Here is a 25,313-nt window from a genome sequence, read left to right as displayed (position 1 = left end):
ACCTTATTACACTATTGTTGACCATATTCCCCTGCCCATTTTCACCTATCCTCCAACTTGCTCCCTTCTAGTAAATATCCCTTTGGATTCTGTTTCTATGAGAATGTATTTGTTTTGTTTCGCTTTTAGATTCCATATGTAAGTGAAACCATATAGTATTTGTCTTTTTCTACCTGACATATTTCACTTAACATAATACCCTAGACCCATCCATCTTGTTGCAAACAGCAAGATTTTTATTTCTTTGTTGCTGTGTAATATCCAATTGTATATACGAGTATATACCACTTGTTCTTTATCCATTAATTAATTGATAGACACTAGAGTTGCTTCCCTATCTTGACTATTGTAAATAATGCTGAGATGAATACAGGGGTGCATATATCTCTTCAAATTAGTTTTCTTATTTTCCTTAGATAAACACCAGAAGCGGAATTGCTGGGTCAAATAATATACTTTGTTTTTGTTTTTGTTTCTCCAGGAACCTCTATTCTGTTTTTTATAAGGGCTGCATCAGTTTTCAGTCCCATTAACAGTGCACAAGTGTTCCCATTTCTCCATATCCTCACCAACACAAGTTATTTGTTGACTTTTTGAGAATAGTTATTCAGAGTGATCTAAAAATAGATCACTCAGCACCCCATTATCAGTAGCACCCCATTATCTCTGGACTTTCTCTGGAGTTGGCAGCCCAGAAGGAAGGTACTGTAATGTTCCATTGGTTCTGCAATCTCTTTAGGCTGGGGAGTCCCTTGTGTGCTCAGGCCAGTGGGAGCAGGAAGCAGTATCCTGCCATACCTGCTGGATCCATCTTTGAATGAAGGGGCTCCTTGTATGCAAGCTATAGCATCCTGTTTCTGGTGCATCTATCTCCAGTAGGGGTGGCTGCAGACATGCTACATTGCCCTGCAGATCAGTCAGAGAACCTGGATAGAATTCCTGCTAGCTGTACAGTTTCAGAGGAAATGTAAACAATGGCACTCACAAGTTCCTTCAGGGTTGGAGTGTTTCCTCAGCTCCTAGAGAGCTGTCATGATGCCCCTACCTATTCCATGGAGGCACTCTCTCTTATTTGTTGTGCGAGTGTTGCTTAATTGTCTCATAGTCTATCAGGTGAATTTGCTCTAAATATAGGTGTATATTTCATGCATTCTTGTGAGTGGGTGAGGTTAGTGTCCACCTACCCACCATCTTGCCAAACTCCCCCCTACTATACTTTTTAATAGATATTTTAGAGTATAATCTTTATACTTATAAAAATAGTTGGTTGTCCTGCCTGATGTGGCTCAGTGGATTGAGTGCTGACCTGTGAAACAAAGGGTCGCTGGTTCAATTCCCAGTCAGGGCACATGCCTAGATTAAGGGGCAGATCCCCAGCTGGGGGCTTGTGAGAGTCAACCAATCATACATGAATGTTTCTCTCCTCTTTCTCCCTCCCTCCCTTCTCTCTAAAAATAAATAAATTAAATATTTAAAAAATAGTTTGTTGTGAAACAGTATGTTGTGTCATGCTGCCAGCAGTTTCATACATTTCCGGTTTACTGCATCTCTTGATGGCATCATTGTCTCTTGCACTCGATTTAATCTCCTATCGTTTTGTTTGTCATGACCCCTGAACATACAAAAATCCACTGCTAAGTGGCCACATCAAATGATTGTTCTGGAAATGAGATTAAAACTGATTAAGGACTACAAAGGTGGAAAACAAGTGATGGTTATTGTTCTCCAGTCAGACATGTCCCAGTACACCACAGCTATGATCTTGATAAACAAGAACAAAGTAACAGAAGCTGTTAAAGGACATGCTTCAATAAAGGCAATGAGAAAAACAAAAATTGAAGAAGGGACTATCAGACAAGGAGAAAATTCTATCTTTTTAAAAATTTTATTTTAATTGTTGTTAAAGTATAGGTTTCTATATTTTAGTCTCAGCCCAGCGACTGCCTCCCGACAGTCCTCCCCACCTCTGAACCATTTCCACCCCCTCTAGTTTTTCTCCATGTGTCCTTTATACTTGTTTCTGTAAACCCCCTATCCCCCTGAAATTCCCTCCCCTCTCGCCTCTGGTCAATGTTAGCCTGTTCTCTATTTCAGTGTCTTTGGTTATATTTTGCTTGTTTGTTTGTTTTGGTGTTTACGTTCCTATTAAAGGTGAGATCATATGGTATATGTCTTTCACTGCCTGGCTTACTTCACGTAGCATAATGCTTTCCAGTTCCATCCATGTTGTTGCAAAAGGTAGGAGCTCCTTATTTCTTTCTGCTGCATAGAATTCCTTTCTGTAAATGCACCATAGTTTTTTGATCTGTTCATTTACTGATGGGCACCTACGTTGCTTCCAACACTTGGCTATTGTAAATTGCACTGCTATGAACATTGCGGAGCATAGGTTCTTTTGGATTGGTGTTACAGGGTTCTTAGGATATAATCCTAGCAGTGGAATTGCTGGGTCAAAAGGCTGTCCCATTTTTTGTTTTCTGAGAAAATTACATACTGTTTTCCATAGTGGTTGTACCAGATTGCAATCCCACCAACAGTGAACTAGGGTCCCCTTTTCCCCATGACCTCTCCAACATTTGTTCTTTGTTGCTTTGTTTATGATGGCCATTCTGACTGGTGTGAAGGGGTATCTCATTGTGGTTTTAATTTGCATCTCTCTAATAGGTAGCGATACAGAGCATCTTTTCATGTGTCTCTGGATCCTCTGTATGTCCTCCTTGGAGAAGTGTCTATTCAAGTCCTCTGCCAAATTTTTTATTGGTTTGCTTGTAATACTAGAGTGGAGTTGTGTAAGTTCTTTGTATATTTTGGAGATTAAACCCTTGTCTGAGGTATTATTGGCAAATTTTTTTCCATATAGTTTGTTCTCTTTTTATTTTAATACTGTTTTCTTTAGCTGGGGCAGAAGCTTTTAATTTTGATGATATCCCTTTGTTTATTCTTTTTTTAAATTTATTTATTTTTTATTGATTATGCCATTACAGTTGTTTTATTCCCCCCTTCATTCCCCTCCACCCTACCTCCCCGTCCCCATTACCCCCCTTTAGTTTATGACCATGTGTCTCAAGTTCTTTAGATTCTGTATTTCCCATACTATTCTTGCCCCCCATCTATTTTCTATCTATTGTCTATGCTACTTATTTTCTGTACCTTCTCCCCCCTTCTCCTCCCACTACCCTGTAGCTAACCCTCCTTGAGATCTTCATTTCTATGTTTCCACTCCTGATATAGCTGTCCTTTTAGTTTGCTTTTGTTTTAGGTGTGGTTGTTAATAACTGTGAGTTTGCTGTCCTTTCACTGTTCATGTTTTTTTAACTTCTTTTTCTTAGGTAAGTCCCTTTAACATTTCATATAATAAGGGCTTGGTGATGATGAACTCCTTGAATTTGATCTTATCTGAGAAGCACTTTATCTGTCCTTCCATTCTAAATGAAAGTTTTGCTGGATAGAGCAATCTTGGTTGTAGGTCTTTAGATTTCATGACTTGGAATACCTCTTTCCAGCCCCTTCTTGCCTGTAAGGTCTCTTTTGAGAAATCCACTGACAGTCTGATGGGAACTCCTTTGTAGGTGACTGTCCCCTTATCTCTTGCTGCTTCTAGGATTCTCTTCTTCATTTTAATCTTGGCTAATGTAATGATGATGTGCCTTGGTGTGTTTCTTCTTGGGTCCAACTTCTTTGGGACTCTTTGAGCTTCCTGGATTTCCTGGAAGTCTATTTCCTTTGCCAGATTGGGGAAATTCTCCTTTATTATTTGTTCAAATAAGTTTTCCACTGGTGGCTGTTCCTTTCCCCTTTCTGGTACCCCTATAATTCGGATGTTGGAGCGTTTAAAGATATCCTGGAGGTTCCTAAGACTCTCCTCATTTTTTGAATTCTTGTTTCTTCACTCTTTTCTGTTTGGCCATTATTTTCTTCCTTCTGGTCCACTCCATTGATTTGAGTCCCAGTTTCCTTTTCATCACCATTGGTTTCCTGTGCAATTCCATTCATTTCAATTAGTTTTGCCTTCATATGTTTGTCTAATTTGTGGCTATAATCAACCAGTTCTGTGAGGATCCTGATCACCAGTGTTTTAAACTGTGCATCTGAGAGTTTTGCTATTTCTTCATGGCTTAGATTTATAGGCTCTGGGGCTTTGAGATCTTCTTGAGCCATTTTTGGTCTGTTCGTGCCCTTTAAATGTGAGGAGCTGAACCTTGGACTCCCAGGTTGCTGGGTTGTGACTCTGTATGTGGGGGCGGGGTCAGAGCGGGGAAATGGCGGACCCCTCTGCTCTTTAGCGCCGCTGGGTGAGGAGCAGAGTCTTAGGTGGTTCCCCAGGGTCAGGCCACTCAGAGTTGCTGGGTTATGATGCTGTATGTGGAGGTGGGGTCAGAGCGGGGGAAATGGCGGCGCCCACCGCTGCCACTTGCTGTGGGGACCCCCTGGGTCCCGGTCCAATCGCCCACTCCCTCGCTTGTCTATCCACGCACAAATGCGCAACCACAGTCAACCTGCAGCCCTCCTCCCTCGCTGTTTCCCCTCGGTTGCTCGGTGGGTCTCTCTCTAGGTCCAAACCTGTGCCTGGATTCTGTGCACCTGAGTCTGTCTGACCAGGTTTTCCTGTGCAACCCCGCTCCACCAGCTGGTGGTTTCGCCCCTTACCAGTCAGGCTGAAGAATTTGTTGTTAACAGACTTCCGAAAAGTTCAATTTTCTGTGTTCTGGCTGTGTTTTCTGTTGCTAATATTTAGTTGTCTCTAAACTTGGTTGTGTGAGAAGGCACCGCGTCTCCACCTATGCCTCCATCTTGGCGGAAGTCCCCATTTGTTTATTCTTTCCTTTATGTCCCTTGCTCTAGGAAACATATCTGTAAAAATGTTGCTGCATGAAATATCTGAACTTTTCCTGCCTGTGTTCTCCTCTGGGACTTTAATGATGTTAGGGCATATATTTAAGTCTTTTATCAACCTTGAATTTATTTTGGTGTATGGTGTAAGTTTTTGCTCGAGTTTCTTTCTTTTTTTTCTTTTTTTTTGCACGTAGCTGTCCAGTTCTCCTAACACCATTTGTTGAACAGGCTATTTTTACTCCATTTTATGTTGCCCCCCCCTTTGTCAAATATTAATTGGCCATAGAGACTTCGGTTTATTTCCGGGCTCTCTGTTCTATTCCACTGGTCCGTGTGTCTGTTTTTATGCCAGTACCAGGCTGTTTTAATTTCAGTGGCCTTGTAGTACAGTTTGGTATCAGGTATTGTGATCCCTCCTACTTTGCTCTTCTTTCTCCAAATTTCAGCTGCTATTTGGGGTCGTTTATGGTTCCACATAAAATTTGAAGGGTCTGTTCTATGTCTGTGAAATATGCCATTGGTACTTTAATAGGTATTGCATTGAATCTGTGTATTGCTTTGGGTAGTATGGATATTTTGATGATGTTAATTCTTCTGATCCATGAACACGGTATATGTTTTCATTTGTTTGTGTCTTCCTTGATTTGTTTCTTCAGTGTTGTGTGGTTTTCTGAGCACAGGACTTTTACCTCCTTGGTAGATTTATTCCTAGGAATTTTATTTTTGTTGATGCTGTATCAAATGGGACTTTTTTCTTGATTTCTGCTTCTGCTGTTTCATTGTTGGTATACAAAAATGCCTTTGATTTCTGGATATTGACTTCATATTCTGCTGTTATGCCAAATTCATTTATTAGGTCGAGGAGTTTTTGGATGGAGTTTATAGGGTTTTCCATGTACACTATTATGTGGACTGCAAACAATGACAGTTTTGTTTCTTTCTTTCTGATTTGGATTCCTTTTATTTCCTTTTCTTGTCTGATCACTGTGGCTAAAAGTTCCAAAACTATATTGAATAGAAGTGGTGAAAGTGGACAACCTTGTCTTGTTCCTGATCTTAGTGGAAAAGCTTTTAGTTTTTGCCTATTGAGTATGATGTTGGCTGTAGGTCTCTCATATATGGCATTTATTATGTTGAAGAATACTCCCTCTATTCCTACTTTGCTGAGTGTTTTTATCATAAATGGGTGCTGTAACTTATCCAATGCGTTTTCCACATCTATTGATATGATTGTGTGATTTTTGTCTTTGCTTTTGTTTATGTGATGTATTACATTTACTGATTGTTAATATTTTGCCATTCTTGCATCCCTGCGATGAATCCCACATAGTCACAGTGTATGATTTTTTTAATGTATTGTTGGATGTGGTTTGCCAATATTTTGTTCAGGATTTTAGTGTCTATGTTCATCAGCAATATTGGCCTGAAGTTTTCTTTCTTTGTTGTGTCTCTATCTGGTTTTGGAATTAGGATGATGCTGGCTTCATAAAAACTTTGGGAGTCTTTTATCATTTTGAATTTTTTGGAATAGTCTGTGAAGGATAGGGGTTAGCTCTTCCTTAAATGCTTTGTAGACTTCTCCTGTGAAACCATCTGGTCCAGGGCTTTTGTGTGCTGGGAGTTTTTTGATTACTGCTTCAATTTCATCTGCTGTTATTGATCTGTTCAGACTTTCTGCTTCTTGTTCATTGAGTTTTGGAAGATGGTATTTTTTCTAGAATTTTGTCCATTTCACCTAGGTTTTCAAGTTTCTTGGCATACAGTTCTTCATAGTAATTTCTTACGATCCTTTGTATTTCTGTGGTATCAGTTGTAATCTCTCCTCTTTCATTTCTGATTGTGTTTATTTGTGTCCTCTCTCTTCTTTTCTTGATGAGCCTACTTAAAAGCTTGTTGATTTTTTTTATCTTTTCAAAAAACCAGCTCCTGGATTTATTGATCCTTAGAATTGTGCTTTCAGTCTCTATGTCAGTTAATTCTTCTCTGATCCTGGTTATTTCCTTCCTTCTACTTACTCTGGATTGTCTTTGTTGTTGTTTCTTGAGTTCTTGTAGGGTTAGGTTGTTTGTTTGAAATGTTTCTATCTTCTTTAGGTAGGCCTGTATTGCTATGAACTTCCTTCTCAGGATTGCCTTTGCTGTGTCCCATAAGTTTTGGGTTGCCTTTAGTTCCTTTTCATTTGTTTCCAGAAACTTTTTTATTTCTTCCCTAATTTCATTCCTGACCCATTCATTGTTTAATAGCATGCTATGGACAATGCTATTAAACATTGTCCACATTAAGCAGTGTTATATGGACATTGTGAATAGCATGCTATTCAATGTCCATAATTTTGAGTCGTTTGGGTTTTTTCCCTTGGGGATGGTTTCCAGTTTCAGTTCCTGTGGTCAGAGAAAATGCTTGGTATAATTTCAATTTTCTTAAATTTGTTGAGGCTTGTTTTGTGTCCTATCATGTGGTCTGCCCTTGAAAGTGTTTCATGTGCATTTGAAAAGAATGTGTATTTAGCTTCTTTGGGATGAAGGGCTCTCTATATATATATCAGTTAAGTCCATTTCATCTAGGATGTTGTTCAATGCCACAATATCTTTGGGGATATTTTGTTTGGAAGATCTGTCCATTTTTGACAGTGCAGTGTTAAAATCCACATCTATAATTATGTTACTGTCAATATCTTTCTTGAAGTCCTCTAAGATTTTTTTTATATATTTGTTTGCTACTATGTTGTGTACATATATATTTAAAATGTTTATGTCTTCTTGGTGGATTCTTCCCTTGAGTATTATGAAGTGACCTTCTGGGTCTGTCTTTATGGTCCTTTTTTTGAAGTCTATTTTGTCTGATATGAGTATTGCTACCCCAGTTTTTTTTCCCCTGTCCATTTGCTTGGAAATTTTTTTCCCAGCCTTTCACTTTCACTTTCAGTCTGTGTAGTTCTTTTGTCCTGAGTAGGGTCTCTAATAGGCAGCATATGTGTGGGTCATGCTTTCTTATCCATTCAGCTATTCTATGTCTTTTTTTTTTAAGATTTTATTTATTTATCTTTAGAGGGGAAGGGAAGGAGAGAGGGAGAGAAACATCAATCTATGGTTGCCTTTCGTGCGTCCCCTGCTGGGAACTGGCCTGCAGGGAACCTGCCTGCAACCCTGGCATGTGCCCTGACTGGGAATCGAACCGCGATTGTCTGGTTCGCAGGCCCGTGCTCAATCCACTGAGCTACACCAGCCAGGGCCTATTCTATGTCTTTTGATTGGGGCATTTAATCCATTCATGTTTAAGGTTATTATTATTATTATTATTATTATTATTATTATTAAACGTGTTCAATTTATTTCTCTCTGTATTTTTTTACATTAAAAAATTTTATTTAGTTATTTTTCAAGTACAGTTTTTTTTGTCAATTTCTCCCATCCCAACCCCCCCTCCACCCCGTCTCCCCACCTCCCTCCCATCCCCCCCCCCACAGACCTCATCCCTGTGTCTTTCATACTTGTTCTTCAAAATCCCTCCCCATTTTTCCCCTTAAATTCCCTTCCCTCTCCCCTCTGGTCGCTATTGATAGGTACTTATTCATTGCCATTTTTGTACCTTTGTTCCTCTCTGTCTCTCTCTTTTCTTTTCTTTCCTTAAAGCAGTCCTTTTAGTATTTGTTGCAGAGCTGGTTTTGTGGAGGTTTATGCTTTTAGACTTCTTTTGTCTTGGAAGCTCTTTATTTGGCCTTCTATCTTGATTTAGAGTTTTGCTGGGTAAAGTAGCCTTGATTACAGGCCTCTGGTTCTCATTGCTTGGGACATTTCTTGCTATTTGTCTTCTGGCTTGGAGTGTTTCCATTGAGAAGTCAGCAGCTAACCTTATCGGGGCTCCCTTGTATGTTACTTTCTTTTTCTCCTTTACTGCCTTTAAGATTCTCTCTTTGTATTGGAATTTTGCCATTTTAATTATAATGGGCCTTGAAGTTAGCCTCTTTGTGTTCCTCTTGAAAAAATATGGAAATCATGAATTTGTGTGTCATTCTTGCGCAGAGACCATGCTAATCTCTATATTGTTCCAATTTTAATATATGTGCTGCTGAAGTGAGCACTGTAATAATTTTTTTTTATCCATGTAGGCCAGACATTCTAGTGTAATATAACTAAAAACTCTGGAATTCAAAAGAGCCAAGAGTGCATAATCTTTTTGATTAAGGGGACTTAAGACCTGGAAAATTTTAGCTTAAGGTAAAAATTTATAAATCTAGTAATAATGTGTATGTTAAAGCTTTTTTTCCCCACAAACTACAGATAAGGCCCATCCTGGTTCCTGGGAAAACAGCCAACCTCCTCGGGCACTGCTAGAGAATACCACTTGGGGACAAGTTAAGGCATCTGGGCCTTTATATTCCAGGGAGAGCAGATGACCACCATGCTCTGGAAGCAGCTAACTGCCCAGGACAGGAATGTTGCAGCTCCTGAATCTCAAAGCCCTCACAGCACCTTGTTTATTCTCCCCCCCCCCTTATAAAAGGTCTTTCCTGAGAAGGGAAGATGGTCCGTTAGGGTATGAACCCACATCTTCTTAGATCCCTCGCCATTTGAATAAAGCACTGATAAAGATTCAATCTGTGTCATTGCTTATTGGGTTTTGGTAGTGACAGGCAGCCCAAACACCAGTGTGTTTTCCGGTTACACTTTTAAGTTTCTATGAACTCATACAAAGCATGCCCTAAAGGAGCTATTCTAGTACAAGCTTAGTAACAACACAAATAGTGTTACAATGTTGAAGGAAAATAGAATACATAACCCCAAAATATACCACTTTGACATAAAAATGATTTAGAGTTGAATACACCTGTTACTAGAGACAGATTCTAATCAGCCAAGAAATGGCACCAGAGAAATCTGTATAAACAAACCTTTTTTTTTTTTGTTAAACTAAACCTTTTTTTTCCTAGTTACTTCTTCACCATTGACTATTCTAGCCCAAACTCTTTTGTTTTGTCAGTGCTTCACAAATTGATTCTTTGTGTAAAAGACATAAAATCTTCCTGCTCTGATCACTTTGGGTCCCTATTCTCTTGTGAAGGCTCCTGTGTATATGAAAAAATTTCAAAAACTTGTATGTTTTTCTCCTGTTAATCTGTCTTTGCTAGTTTAATTTTCAGATGCATCCAGCAACCCTAAGAAGATCAAGGAAAACTGTCTTTCTATACTATGTAATCACATGATCAAGCTATTGAAGCTACGAAATGAAGGAAAACATAACCCTAATGTTTCTATAGCCCCACTGACCCCCTTTTATGTATCTTTTTACAATGTGTCTTGTGTTGGCTTTTTCTCTGGTTTATTCCCTTTCCCCCCAAGTAGGTTTTGAGTTGTGAGTTTCATGAGGACAAATATCTTGTCTTATTCATTTCTTACCTGGCAGCACACATTACATCTGATGGTGCTTATTGGTGCTCAGATAATTTTTGACATGAAAGGCATGTGAATGATAAGAAACAAGTAAATTTTAGAGTGGAGTTGCTCAAGAAACCATATGAATGCAGTGAGCCAAGGAGCAGCATTTATTGGGGGGGGAGGGGATAAGAGAGGAAGTGGAGCCAACCAAGGGAAGTTGGGACTTGCCTGGTTGTTCTTAGGTCAGGGTTTTTAAGCATAAAAACCCACAAAGGGTAACTGTTTGGGATGTCAGAGTCTAATTGGCTAGAGCTGGTTACTGGATGCCATTTGTGCTAACTATTGTTCTTGATACATCTTGTCAGGCTCAGGTTAAAGCTGCATCCTGTCACACCAGATGGCTAACCCCAGACCCCCATCTTGCCTGAGCATCTGGATAGGGTCAGCAGGCAGCTTCCCACAGTACAGTTTCCTACCTGGTGATTTTCTACTCCTCCTAGGGCCACCTAGGTCTTTCAGTAAATTAATAGGACAGCAAGGCCTACTTCTTCTAGGCTACACTTCTACTATTTGAAAAGGCTTAGCTACTGTATATTAATATGATAATGATGTCACTAAAATTAGGAATGTTATCTTTGCTGCCTTGATTATTTTTAACTAGTACTAAATTAATAATACAAAAGAGTTTAATTCTTGTCAAATCAGTGCTTTCTCACTTATTTATAGATATACAAATATAGGCATATTTCATTTTATTGTGTTCTGCTTTATTGCGTTTTACATAGGTTGCATTTTTTTTTTTTTTACAAATTGTGGGCAAGACCCCCCCCACAAGCAAAAATATTAGAACTCACTTTATTGAGATACTGAAATTGGATAAATCAGCATTCATGCTGCTTGTCAGCACCAGAACCAATAAGTAGATGCAAAGATTGAATCTTTGGGAGCATTTTATTCAGATGTCCAGTGATCTAATAAGATGGCGGGTTATGTACCGTAAAAGATCATCTTACTTTTTATTCCAAGCCAGTCTTTTTTATAAGGAAGAAAAAGTGTAGGTGAGGGGTTTGGAACTCAGAAAAAGTCAATTTGGAACTCAAAAAAATGTTCAATCAGGTAAAAGCTGTAGTCCAGCAATTTTCCTAGCATCCTTTCATCCTTTGACCTGCTGATTCTTCATGTGTGTCTTGTGCATTTGTGTTCTGGGTCATTCTTTGTGTCCTGGGCAGCAGGATGTCTCTCTGAGTAACACAATGCCTTGGATACCATCTTGATTGCTTGCAATCCCCTTGGGGCACAAGGGTCAAATTGCTTGTGGTCTGGTGTCAGGGTGGGTTCAGTTCCTGAAACAATAGCATTTTACATGCATTCATTATTAAGCTTATTAACTGTTACCTGAAAATATTTTTTTCCAACTCTTGAATTCCCCCATCAGTACATGCTTTATTGTGGTGAATGGAACTTGTCCCTTGTATCTCCAAGATATACTTGTAATTAGGTCAACCTTAATTGTACACATCCAGGAAACAGCATTTATATAGACCAAAATTTGACAAATTTTTGTAAAGCAAATATTTTTTACTCTCTTGACTATATAGTCTTCATTGCAGCTAATCAGATCTGCCATTATATTGGAGAATGCTCTAATAGACAATCTGTAAATGAAGAAGTATGGCAGTGTTTCAATAAAACTTCATTTACAAAAGTAGGTTACAGTCTCTCAGGCTTGAATTTATGTGACACCTGTCATAGAATACAGTGTGAATGATGCCTCCAGGATTATGAAATGTGGTGTTTGCGTATATGATTTATGTAGACTAAATGAACTCAAATTTTTTCATCTTTTTAGAAAATATTGTAGGGACTATCTACTTTCTACACATTTTACAGATGAGGAAACTTAGACTTTTACAGGTTAAGAGAGTATTATAGCAGAGTGAGTCAGGTCAGATAGCTGGTGAGTGGGGGAGACCTCGATTTAGGGGGACCCCGAAAAGGCACAGAGGCTGCACTTCCACACAGAAGGGAAGAAGGGCCAAGGTAGGGAGAAATGCTAATGCAGCAGACTGAGGCAACTGTAAACAAACCAGCACACATTTCCCCAGTAATTGAACGGTATGATCCAGCAGGGGAGGGGCTTCAAGGCCGAAGGCTATTACCTGTAATAACAGTAAACAGTCAGTGTGTGTGGTTCCAGCAGCTCTCCATCAGGGAGCAGCTCCTGATCCAGATGGAGGGAGCATGTACTGAAGCTGTATGGGGCCAAAAACGTTAAAACACACGTGTATGGTGGAGGTCAGCAAGCTGCAGCAGGAGACTGATGTCCCACCCCAGGCCAAGACACTTGTGCACCTGTGCACAGCTAGGAAACTTCTGCTCCCTTCCACAGAATGATAACTGGAAGAGGGGAAAACTGTGACAAAAATGGCCAACATTGGCCTACATAGGTGGAAAAGCTGGTCACTAATTTGGGGAGGAGACTTTAAAACAAAGCTTGGAGAAGTCTTGCTTTGTTCCTTGTCCCACACCCCCAGTTGGGAAGCACTTGTGGGGCCAGCATCTGCCAGGACTGCTCAGGACTTAGGCCTAAAACAGTCAGAAGCCAGCTTGCAGAGGCAGAGTTTAGTGCTAGGACGTGTATCACTGGGCACCAGCCCTTGGGATACTGTGAAAAACACTGCACAGTTCCTGGACTGCTTCTATTCTTTGACCATGAGAGGCTGGTGTGATCAAAGAATGGAAGAGGAACAGTCCCTCATACATGGAGGTATGAGCTGGGACTGTTTTTCAGCCCCAGGAACTCAGGCAGCTTTGAGTGTCAGGGCCCCTCGGATGAAATTTCACCTGCATGACTATGTCTGGACTGATCTGGCAGCATATCGCAAACCTCAGGGTAGAGAGAGCGCTGCTGTGAGGTGATGGTAATGTTACAAAATGAGCCCAAGTCTCAATGGCCCTATTCCATGTGTCCCATCACCCAGTTCACACTTGTGGGGATGAGGACATCCTGTATTTTTAATATTTCCTGGACACCTTAAGTTCTAGACCCCATTACAAATTCCTCTTCAGGAAGGCCCCCCCCCCGGCTGCATCCTGTTACAGTAACACTAAAATTCACAAGTGTGTACCAGAGAGAGATGGAGGGAGAGAGCCTGAGGATGGAGACCAGTTTGTGTAGCCATCCTGAGCTCCAAAAGGACAGACAAAAAATGAAGGGAAACTTCTGGGCACGGATTTGGATTTCAGTCATTCTGGAAACATGAGAATTTCTGTGCTTTGCAGAGGAGGTTGGCTTGGAGCAGGAATGCTTTCGGCACCCCCACAACAAATAGGGTACCTTATTAATAAAAACCTCTTTCTTTCTTCACAAATCTTTCTGTTATGCTTGTACATGTGGCAAGGTGCTGGATCCCAGGCTGCCTGGTTACAGAGAGACATACTTAAAGTAATATAGCTCATCAGTGTTAAAACTAGATATGAAACCTAGGTATCCTGACTCTTAGAACAAAACTCTTCCCATTATATCAGTCCATCAAGGATGAATATTAAATTATTTCTCTCATATAGTTTAAATGTATTTTTACTAATTAATGTTATTTTTGTTATAAATACAATAATATATTTATTTATTTACCAATAAAGTATATTTATTGTATCATAATTCTTTGCACATTGATGACCCACATTAGAGACAAGTAGTAACTCACACCAAAGCGATATTACTATAAAAGAGCAATTTTCAGTATATACATATGGAAAAAATCTCTCACTCTAATGCTAGGTCTTACAACATATTATCCATAATTAAGACTGTATGGCATTGGTAGAAGTGTAGACACATAAATCAGTGGAACAGAATAAAAACCCAGAAATAAAAACACACAAGTATATCCAATTAATTGTTGACAAGGGAGCTAAATTAATTCAATGGGGGACGAATAGCCTTTTAAACAAATGGTGCTAAAGCAATTGGACATCTACAGGCAAATAAAAATTCCTTCACATAATCATCATACCATATATGAAAATTAAGTCAAAATAAACACCAGTTTAAATGTGAAATGCAAAACTATACAATTTTTAGTTTGAAGCATGGTAGATTCACTCACTTACTGATGGGCACTTAGCCTGTTTCCAGCTCTTGGTTATTGTAAAAAAAAATGGTACTACATTTACACAATGGAATATTACACACCAGAAAGGAAGAAGGAACTCCTACTCTTTGCAAAAGCATGGATAAAACTGGAGAGTATGATGCTAAGTGAAATACATAATCCAGGTGATGAAAGACAAACATCATATGATCTCACCTAAAAGTGGAACCTAGTCAACAAAACAAACGAGGGAGCAAAATAGAACCAGAGACATGGAAATAAAGAACAAACTGACAGTGACCTGAGGAGACAGGGGAGGAGGATAACAGGACAAAAAAGGGGAAGGGTTGTCAAGGAACATGTGTAAAGGACACATGGACAAAAATAATGGGGGGGATTGAAGGTGGGAGATGGGGTGGGTAAGATGGGGTAGAGTAAGAGGGGAAAATTAGGACAACTGTAATTGTACAATAATAAAAAACATAAAGCATAAGATGAGAAATCTCCTCCCTAAAACACACACACACACACACACAAAATGAAAACATGGTAGAAAACCTTTGGGGACTACCACTAGGCAAATAACTCTTAGATTTCACAGCAAAAACATGATCCATAAGGGGAAAAATTGGTAAATTGTCCCATGAAAATTTAAAATGTCTGCCCTGCAAAAGAAACTGTTAAGAGGGATGAAAAAGATAAACTACAGAATTTGAGAAAATATTTACCAACCACATATCTTACTAAGAGCTACTACAATATCCAGGATATTTAAAGAACTTCCAAAACTCAACAGTTGAAAAATAGGCAAGATACATGAAGAGACATTTCACTGAAGAAGATATACAGATGGCAAATATACACAAGAAAAAAATGTTTAACATTAACCATCAAATAAATGCAAATTAAAACTACAAATCAGATATCACTACACACATATCGGAATAACTACATGAAAAAAAATACTGATAACATCAAATGTTGGCGAATATGCAGAACAATTAAATATCAAATATGTTGCCAGTAGGAAAGTAAAATGGTATAGTAATTCTAGAAAACAGTTTGGCAGTTTTTACAAAACTAAACCTACAATTTACAACCCAGAAATTACACTCCTGGAAATTTATCCCAGAGAAATGAACATTTACATTCATACTAAAACTTTATATGAGTGCTCATGATAGCTTTTCTTTTGTAGACTTCTGTGAGTCTATGATTATTTCAAAAATTATATATTAAAGTATAAAATATATTTTATTCAAATTATATATGTACATACATATATGCATATATACATACATATATATACTAGAGATGTAAGAAAGAGATACACGTAAAACTGAATGTCATCTTCAATTTAACAATCATTTATTTCATGCATTCTGTCACCAAGATTCTGATTAATGCATAGTTGAGTAAATATGTTTTCAAAGAACATCTGTTTCTTTTTTTAAAATATATTTTATTGATTATGCTATTATAGTTGTCCTGATTTTTCCCACTTTGTCCCCCACTTCTCCAGGCAACCCCCCTACCATTGTCCATGTCCATGGGTCATGCCTATAAGTTCTTTGGCTACTCCATTTCCTATCCTGTACTTTACATCACTATGGCTATCCTGTAACTACCTATTTGTACTTCTTAATCCCCTCACCTCTTCACCCATTATCCCCCTCCCCCCTCCCATTTGGCAACATTCCAGTAACTAACTTCTTTTCTTTTGTTGCTTTGAAGAGTCTCTTTTTATCTTTAACCTCTGGTCTTTTAATAATGACGTGTCTTAGAGTGGGCCTTTTTGCATCCATTGTAATTGGGACTTTCTGTGCTTCCTGGACTTTCATGTCTGTTGCTTTCACCAAATTAGGAAAGTTTTCTCTCACTGTTTTTTAGATAGATTTCCAATTTCTTCCTCTTTCTCTTCTCCTTCTATCACCTCTGTGATACAAATGTTGGACCTCTTGAATTTGTTCCAGAAGTTGTTTATACTATCCTCATTGTTTTGGATTCTTCCTTCTTGTTCTGCATGGTTGTTGTTGTTGTTTTTTCTTCCTTATGTTCCAAATCAATTATTTTAATCTCTGCTTCATCTACTCTACTGTTGATTTCCTGTAAATCAGGGGTGTCCAACCTGTGGCCCACAGGCTACATGCAGCCCAGGATGGCTGTGAATGTGGCCCAACACAAAATTGTAAGTTTACTTAAAACCTTATGAGATACTTTGGTGATTACATGTCACAGTATATTTAATGTGTGGCCCAAGACAACTATTCTTCCAGTGTGGTGTAGGGGCACCAAAAGTTTGTACACCCCTGCTGTAAATTGTTCTTATTTCAATTAGTGTATCTTCATTTTGCGCAAGGTCTTTTCTATGCTGCTGAGGTCCTCACTAAGTTCCTTGAGCATCCTTATAACCAGTGTTTTGAGCTCTGCATCTGATAGTTTGCTTATCTCCATTTTGTTTAGCTCTTTTTCTGAAGTTTCAATCTATGCTTTCATTTGGGCCATGTTTCTTTGTCTCCTCATTTTGGCAGCCTCCCTGTGTTTTGTTTCTATGTCTGAGGTAGAGCTGCTTTGACTCTATGTCATGGTAGTGTAGCTTCATGTACTAGGTGTCTTGTAGGGTCCACTGGTACAGCCTCTCCTATCACCCAAGCTGGGTAATTGAGGTGTGCCCTTCTTGTGGGCTGAACAACCTCCTCTTATAGTTGAGCTTTGGTTGCTGTTGGGAGATCAATGGGAAGGATTTATCCAGGCAAGTCAGCGGTAAGGATTGGCCGTTACCACTGACTTCCAGCCACCATCCTTCTTGAAGGGTCTGCTGTGCAGGGGCAGGGTGGTGGTGGTCTTATGTGGTCTGTAGTTGTCCACTGAGTCCATGGGCTCTGGAGTTTCCTGGGTGGTACAGGCCAAGGTCAGCCCCCACCTGTATTTTGTCCAGGGTACCCTGCCTGAGCTGAGAAGTAATCTGAGATGGCTTCTACTTGTGTTGGGTTTGGAGATTCCCAGGCAAAGCCAAGCTGTGAATCCAATCTGGCTGTCTAATCTGTTAGGATTTACTTAGGTCAACCATTGCTTGTTTGGTAGGATTTGGGAGCTAAGACCAAATATTTTTATGGAAAATCAGCTTGGGTGGGCCTGTAAATTGGGTGGGGCGGATACCCTGGGGATCACCAAGGTGGGTCAAGCAGTGTTAGCCAAGTTGATGGAATCTCATATATGGCCCCAGCCTACTTGCTCTTTGGGGGACAATGTCTACTAAAAAAATTGTGCATTTTTATCTTGGAGTAAAGGAAACATCAATATCCATCAGAGAATTATAACTGAATTGTAGATTAGATACAAATCTGTTAGTCACATTCTCATGCTGAACTGTTTTTTAGTACCCAGATAAGGAAGATCTGTTGCTGTAATTTAAATCTGGATTTTTTTTGTTTCTTGTAAATTTCCAAATGCAATGTAGGGAGCTTTTCTATCATTTTCTCATGATACTCCTATTAACCACAGTGTTATATAGAAATGTAACTAAACATTAATGCTCTGTTAGTAATAAAATTTATATATGAAAAGCCAGTGATGCATATTCATTTACTGGCTTCAGAATCTCATCATTACCACATCAGTTATTACTGTGTAACTACCTTGTTTTGATTGATTATATACATGAATCCAACATAAATGTGCATAGCTGTCTTGAAAACTCCTTCCATTAAATTTTGAAGAAATAGTCATCAGCATAAAGAGCTTTTTAAAAATTTCCATATTGTCCTTTTTCTAATTATTGTATGTATTTGAATCAAAGCAAGTTTTTCTTTATTACCTACATTTTAATTTATTCTTTCTTCAAAATGGTGCTATAACACTGAGTTGTGACATCTCCACTATTTCCATAACAACCTACTGTGATATCAATAGCACATATTCTGATTAATAAATTGTCAAACAAAATGAAAAAACTTTGATTAAAAATAAATGGAAACATTCAAACCTAAATTCCTATTAGATAATGAAGAAGATTATAAAGTGGTATTAGGAGTATATGTGCTATAGGACTAATGGGTCCACTTGCCTGCATGCATCAAAGCCCAATTAAGACAGGAACAGGAGCTTGCTGCAAAGAAATTAAGGGTTTATTTTCAGAATGTTGCCCATGTCTGGAGAGAGGTGAGTCAATGTGTTAGGAGCCGGCCAGCAGCCATCCCTTGACACAGTTGGGATGGATGAGATGCATCTACACAGCAGAGGCAACCATGGCTGGATTTCCTGTCTATCTCTCCTTGCATGTTTGTTTTTGCAATTAATAGGTGGTGGGATTTTTAGACACCTGCATTTCAGGCCCAATGATCTGCATAATTCCAATGAAGTTATACAAAATAATTTCTTGGCCAAAGAACAAAGTCCCCCTTAATGAAGTAGCCCCTGAACATCTAAAAGTTGATGGAGTAACAGCCCCTTTTCTACCTTGGTCAAAAATATATATCAAGTTGAATTAGACAGATAAAAGAAGCAGGACAAGCTAATTAATTATTACAAACTAAGCACATAGAAATAATTGCCCCATGCCTAATTATAAGAACTTTAATAAATAATAAGACATCTAAAGCTCTGTTTATACAGCTAGTTCTAATTGTCTAATTAATGACTCTCCTGGTCAAAATAACCTTTGTTTAACATAACTTGATCTATGGAATTTCCTGTACTTTTTTTGCATTAATCTTTTCTGCTTAATTGGTCATGCCATATATGTGTTATGTTACAATCTCTATAAAAATAAAGCTTAAATCAACTGTCACAGCTCTGAGAGTTCGGTCAGACCCACTGAGGCTGGCTGTTCTCCAGCATCCAACCGGGTGTCTGGATCTTCATTTGTTGCCTGTGCCGTCCAACCTTTGGGGACTCTGAGACCTGCCAAGCACCAATGCTCTGAGACCTGGACCCCAGCACCAATGCTCAAAAAAGATATGGCTTCTGGGTAACTTCTAGGGGGTGGGTTATTCAGGGGAAAATTTTTATTCATGGTGACTAAGGGAGTTGGGGTCATGGTTGGGATCACAGTATCTGCAGATAGGTCATCACTAGGGTAGGGTGGGTGATCAGTGCCTCTGGCCCTGATTTCAGCCATGGCATTGCTTCCTCTGGTGTCACCACTTTGCTGGGTCTGGAACTGAAATATAACTGAGGCATAGATGTTATCTTTACTTGAGAACTGTCTCTGGGGTCCATAGACCAAGGATTTTTTCATAGATTATTTGATACTGATCAGAACCTCATTGTCTTGAGGGCTTGATGATTAAAGGAGTAGACTTGCAAGGGAGAAGGAAGCAGGTGAGTCAGGGTGCTGAATGAGGCCTGTTTGAATCAAAGGAAAGAAAAAAGAAAAGTTTGAATTAAAGAAATGAAATTTCTATGTGGTTATATATCCTGGAGGGAAGCATTTGTTTTGTTCTAAATTTATTATTTAGAATAAATATTTATTTATTCTAAATATTTATTCTAGAATAATATTTATTATTATTATTCAATATATTATTATCTCTATTTTCCTCATGTAATGTAAAATACCACTAATTTAGGTTCTACTTAATCAGACATTTTCAGAATTCAACATATGTGAGCATAAAAACTTCCAAACCTGTAGAAAAATTTTATGAGCTCATTTGAGCCAAAGTGATGACAACTGCTGGGAAGAAAAATCTCAACAAATTGAGAAAGTGCTCTAAAGAAGATAGTTTTATATCTTATTTTATACATTACAATCAAAGGAGGAGATATAAGAGAGTAACATGAAATTCATTAGTGGTAGATTAAGGAAGCAGGTGAAAGAAAAGGAGGGACATACCTGAGATAGAGTAAAGAATAAAATGGAGCCCTGACCTGAGTAGCTTAGTTGGTTGGACATCATCCCCCAAGCTAAAGGTTGCATTTTTGATTTCTGGTCAGGGCACATGCCTAGGTTGTGGTTTAGGTCCCCAGTCACAGTGCATATGAGAGGGAAGTGATCAAAGTTTCTCTCTCACATTGGTTTTTTTCCCTCTCTTTCTTCCTAACTCCCCCCACCCCCGCTCTAAAAAAAGAATAAAGTGGGAGACACATACTTCTCTTATATTGGTAGGTATAAGATGGTTAACAATCAACATTTACAGCCTATTGAGCTGGTATTTGGGAGAACAAGATAATGAATGGTTCTGTGGTCTCTGCTCTGGTGGGAGATTTTTCCCTGAGAGGTCTGGAAAAAGTGAATTTCTCAGACATTCCAAAGGTACGTTATTGTAGATGCAAAAAGGCAATAGATATGCTCAGTTAAAGCAAAGATTAACCATTGTCAAGGAAGATACCAACCTAGGACATGATTACTCACCATGACTCATTTTCAGTTAGGAAGTTTTAATTTCAGACTATCGTATATGGTTACTTTAGGTCTCTGAGTGTGTAAGGCCAGCCATGAAGGCCCCCATTGAGCTTGTTATTATGTGGACCTTTTATTCTCCATGCATGTGAAGTACAGTTAGGAAAATGTTTGCTAAGTAAATGAATACACAAAGGACAATATTTAGTAAATGAATACATAAAGAACAATATTCAGGCTTTCTTATGAACCACCTGTTTACTAAATGCAACCTCTCAACTTAAACTAGTCTACACTCTCTTCCAGTAATGGCAAGTAAAATACAAACAGTATCTGTAGGTCTTTCATATAGTTCAGGACCCAGTTGGAGGTAACCAGAATTAACTGCATCTGGTTGGAACAGAGTAGGTGGTCCAGAGTATGGAATTAGATCTTCCCACTGAGGAAATTCAGCTATAGGAACCAGAGGAATTGAAGTATGAGACAAAGAATATAATATTTAGCCATATAGCCATCCAGTATTACTGAACATATATTCTGTGCCAGGTTCTGCGCTAGTCACTGAAGATGTAAAGATGAATGTTTTCCCTCAAGGAGTTCACATATATGCAAATGAATGAATCACAATGCAGTGATTAAATGCAAGAATATAAGCAATTATAACCATTGAGATTGCAAAGAGGAAATAGTAAATAACTATGAGGGGTAGAAAATCAAGAAAAGTGATAGACTTGGTTAACAGGGATGAGTCAAGCTGGTTTGAAAGGTGAGTTGCAGTACTGTAAGGTTATATGCACATTTAACTTGTGATAGTATACCTTCAAGTGGTATTATTATACCACTTCACATATAGCATCCGAATCTTACTATTGTGATTTTGCATTTCTTCCCTCTCAGCATTTATGGTATTGTTGTCATACTCTTTACCTTTATGTGTGCTCTAAATCTCAGAGTGCATTATTATTATTCTTGTTTGCACTACTTTTTCAAAGAGACTGAGGCCCTGTCTGGTGTAGTTCAGTGGATTGGGCATGGGCTGTGAACCAAAGGGTCTCCTCCAGTTCGATTCCCAGTCAGGGCACATGCCTGGGTTGCAGGCCAGGTCCCTAGTGGCGGCCACGTGAGAGGAAACCACACATTGATGTTTCTCTAACTCTTTTTCTTCTTCCCTTTCCCTCTCTCTAAAAATAAATAAATAAATAAAATCTATTTTTTTTAAATGAAGAGATTGAAATAAAAGGAAAAGTCTTCTATATTTACCCATATAACCAACTCTGGTGCTCTTCTTCTTGCTCTTTGTTTAAATCAATATTTCCTTCTGGTATCATTTTCTTTCTCCTTGAAGGACATCTTTTAATGTTTCTTATAGTGCAAGCCTGCTGGTGATGATCTTTTTTGATTTTTATATGTCTGAAAATGACTATTTTTTTTGAAATATATATTGCCATATATAGGATTTTAGGTTGACAGTTTTTTTTTTCTTTCAGAACTTGAAAGATGTCCACTCTCTTTTCTATAACATTGTTTCTGACAAGAAATATAATGCTATTATTTTTAGTCCTCTATATGCAACAAATGTAGTTGCTTTTAAGATTTTCTCTTTATCAGTGGTTTGGTTATGATGTGTCTCACTGCAGTTTTCTTTGTACTTCTTGTGCTTGGGGCTTTATTGAGCTTTATGGATAAGTGAGCTTATATTTTCATTAGTGTTGTAAAGTTTCAGCCATTTTTTTCAAACATTTTCTGTTCCCAACTCCCTTCCAACATTCCAATTGCTCATATATGAGGCTACTCATAGTTGTCAAACAGTTATAATTAATGAAGTATGTTATTTTTGGTATTCTTCTTTCTGTGTTTTATTTTGTATAGTTTCTATTGCTATGAGTTCAAGTTTACTTATTTTTTCTTCTGTAATACCCAGTCTGCATTTAATCCCATCCAGTGAATTTTTCCTCTCCTAAATTGTAGTTTTTATCTGTAGAAGTTCAATTTGGGTCTTCTTCATATGTCTATTTAACTTCTTGAAGATACAGAATATAGTTATAATAAGTGTTTTAGTGCATTTACATGTTAATTCTTGTATCTGTGAGTTATAGGTTAGTTCTGATTAATTTTTTCTCCTAGTACCTGATAATCTTTGACTAGATGTCAGAATTGTGAATTTTATTTTTGGAAATATTGGATATACTTGTATTCCTGTCATTGTTTGTGAGCTTTGTTCTTGTATGCAGTTAACTTAATTTGAAATAGTTTGATCCTTTCAGGTTTTATCTTTATTGCGTAGCGAAGTCCAAAGCAGACCTCAGTGTAGGGCTAGATTTACCTACCAGTAAGGCCAGACCTGTGAATTGTGAGTTTTTGCAGTCTGACTGGTGAAAATAGGCATTATTTCTGGTCCTCTGTATCAGGCACTGTTCATTCTTTTATATATTCTTTCTGGTCTCAGATAGATTTTTTACACACATGTACTTGATAGGTACTCTGCTGAATACCTGAGAGGAGACCTCTGCAGGTCTCTGGGGTTTCATTTCTTCCCTATTAACTCTAGTTGCATTAATCTCTTAAAGACTGTGCTCCATATTTTCAACCAAGACAGTCCACTGGCCTTTGCCTCAATACCTGTTTCTTAAAGCTAGGTCAATCAAAAGCATCACTTTATTTATTTTTCATATCTACAAATTAGTGCACTTAATTGCCTGGTGGCCAGTGTTTTAAAAACCATTGTTTTGTGTGCTTAACTTTTAAAATTATCTACATGTATAATATCATTCATCATTTCAAATATAAAAAAATAGGAAGCATTATACACTATGCAACTATATACCTACTCTCTAGATTCTTTAGTTACCAGTTTACAATAGTTGCTTTTACCCACAACTGTCTATTTATTCATTCTTTTATCCATATATCGAACTACCCTAATTTTTTATGCATTTCAAAATAAATTGAAAATATAAATATAATTCACCCAGAACACTTTAGCATGCATATCATTAATTACGGTTTAATAAGTTGCATAATGCTAAACTCTATAATCATATTTATCACCATAAGTAATTTCTTCCTGACTTTCCCAGGTGATCCTCCACCCTCATCTCTCCAAATCTGTTTAGATTCTTTTGTTTAATATGTTTAAAATATCACTTTCTTTTTTATCATTTTCTGTTATTCTATTAACAGTTGTCTCAATTTTTTCCTTCTTTGCCCTCCTATGCCCATTCCATACAGTCAATTCACACACTGTTGTCCATGCCTGTGGGTCATTCACAAATGTTTTTGGATTACACCCTTTCCCTTCTTTCCACCATTGTCCACGCCCCTCCCCTCTGGTCACTGTCAGTCTGTTCTATGTTTCTATTCCTGTGGTTCTATTTTGTTTATTAGTTTATTTTGATCATTAGATTCCTCATAAGTGATTTCATAAGATATTGGTCTTTAACCAACTGACATATTTCACTTAGCATAACAGTCTCCAGTTCTATTCATGCTGTCATGAAGGGTACGAGTTCCTTCTTTCTTCCTGCTGTGTAGTATTCTATTGTGTAATTGTACCATAGTTTTTTGACCCACTCATTTACTGCTAGACACTTAGCATGCTTCCAGTACTTGGCTATTATATATAGTGTTGCTATGAACACAGGGGTGCATAAGTCCTTTTCAATTGGTGACTTGAGATTCTTAGGGTATATTCCCAGCAGTGGAATTACTGGGTCAACAGGCAGTTTCATTTTTAGTTTCTTTGAGGAAATTCCATACTGTTTTCCACAGTGGCAGAACCAGTCCGCATTACCACCAACAGTGCATTAGGGTTCTCTTTTCTCCACATCCTCACCAGCACTTGCTGTTTGTTGATTTATTAATGATGGCTATTCTGACATATGTGAAGTGATATCTCTTCGTGGTTTTAATTTGCATTTCTCTGATGGCTCGTGATGCTGAGCATCTTTTCATATGTCTATGGGCCCTCTCTATGTCCTCCTTGGAGAAGTGTTTATTTAGGTCCTTTGCCCATTTTTTCACTAGATTATTTGTCTCACTGGTGTTAAGTCAAATGAGTTCTTCATATATTTTGAAGATCAAGCCCTTGTCTGATGTTTTTTTTTTACCATAGAGTTTTATTTCTAGAATAGTATTGTTAAATAGAAATACAATGTAAGTAAAAATGGAGCCATATGTGTAATTTAAAATTTTCTATTATTTGTGGTAGAAAATGTAAAACAAACAAATGGCTAATTTAAATAATGCATTTATTTAATCCAATATATCAAAAATATTATCATTTTCAACATGTAATCAGTATAAAAATTATCAATGAAATATTTACATTATTATTTTTTTATTACTACAATTTTAAAATTGTTTTTCAAGTACATTTTTTGCCTCTTTCTCCACCCCTCCCCACCATCCCAGCCCTCCCGGCCTCCCTTCTCCATATCCACCCCCTTTGTTGTTGTCCATATGTCATTTATAATTGTTCCTGTAAACCCTTTACCCTTTTCCCCCTCTATCCCCTCCCTTCTCCCTGATCACTGTCAGCCTGTTCTCAATTTCAATGTCTTGGCTATAATTTGCTTGCTTGTTCATTTTGTTGATTAGGTTCCTCTTAATGGTGAGATCACATGGTATTTGTCTTTCATCATCTGGCTTATTTCACTTAGCATAATGCTC

General features: G+C 38.0%; 1 pseudogene; it reads right to left on the bottom strand.

Moving 5' to 3' along the window:
* Nucleotides 1–8,813: 8,813 nt before the first annotated feature.
* On the bottom strand, nt 8,814–8,914 carry LOC128626227 (uncharacterized; annotated as a pseudogene).
* Nucleotides 8,915–25,313: the final 16,399 nt, after the last annotated feature.

This window comes from Artibeus jamaicensis, unplaced genomic scaffold (genome assembly GCF_021234435.1).
Source record: "Artibeus jamaicensis isolate MK-2021 breed Jamaican fruit bat unplaced genomic scaffold, CSHL_Jam_final scaffold_461, whole genome shotgun sequence".
Classification (NCBI taxonomy): Eukaryota; Metazoa; Chordata; class Mammalia; order Chiroptera; family Phyllostomidae; genus Artibeus; species Artibeus jamaicensis.
The sequence above is the reverse complement of the archived record's forward strand: the minus strand, read 5'-3'. Positions and strand labels throughout refer to the sequence as shown.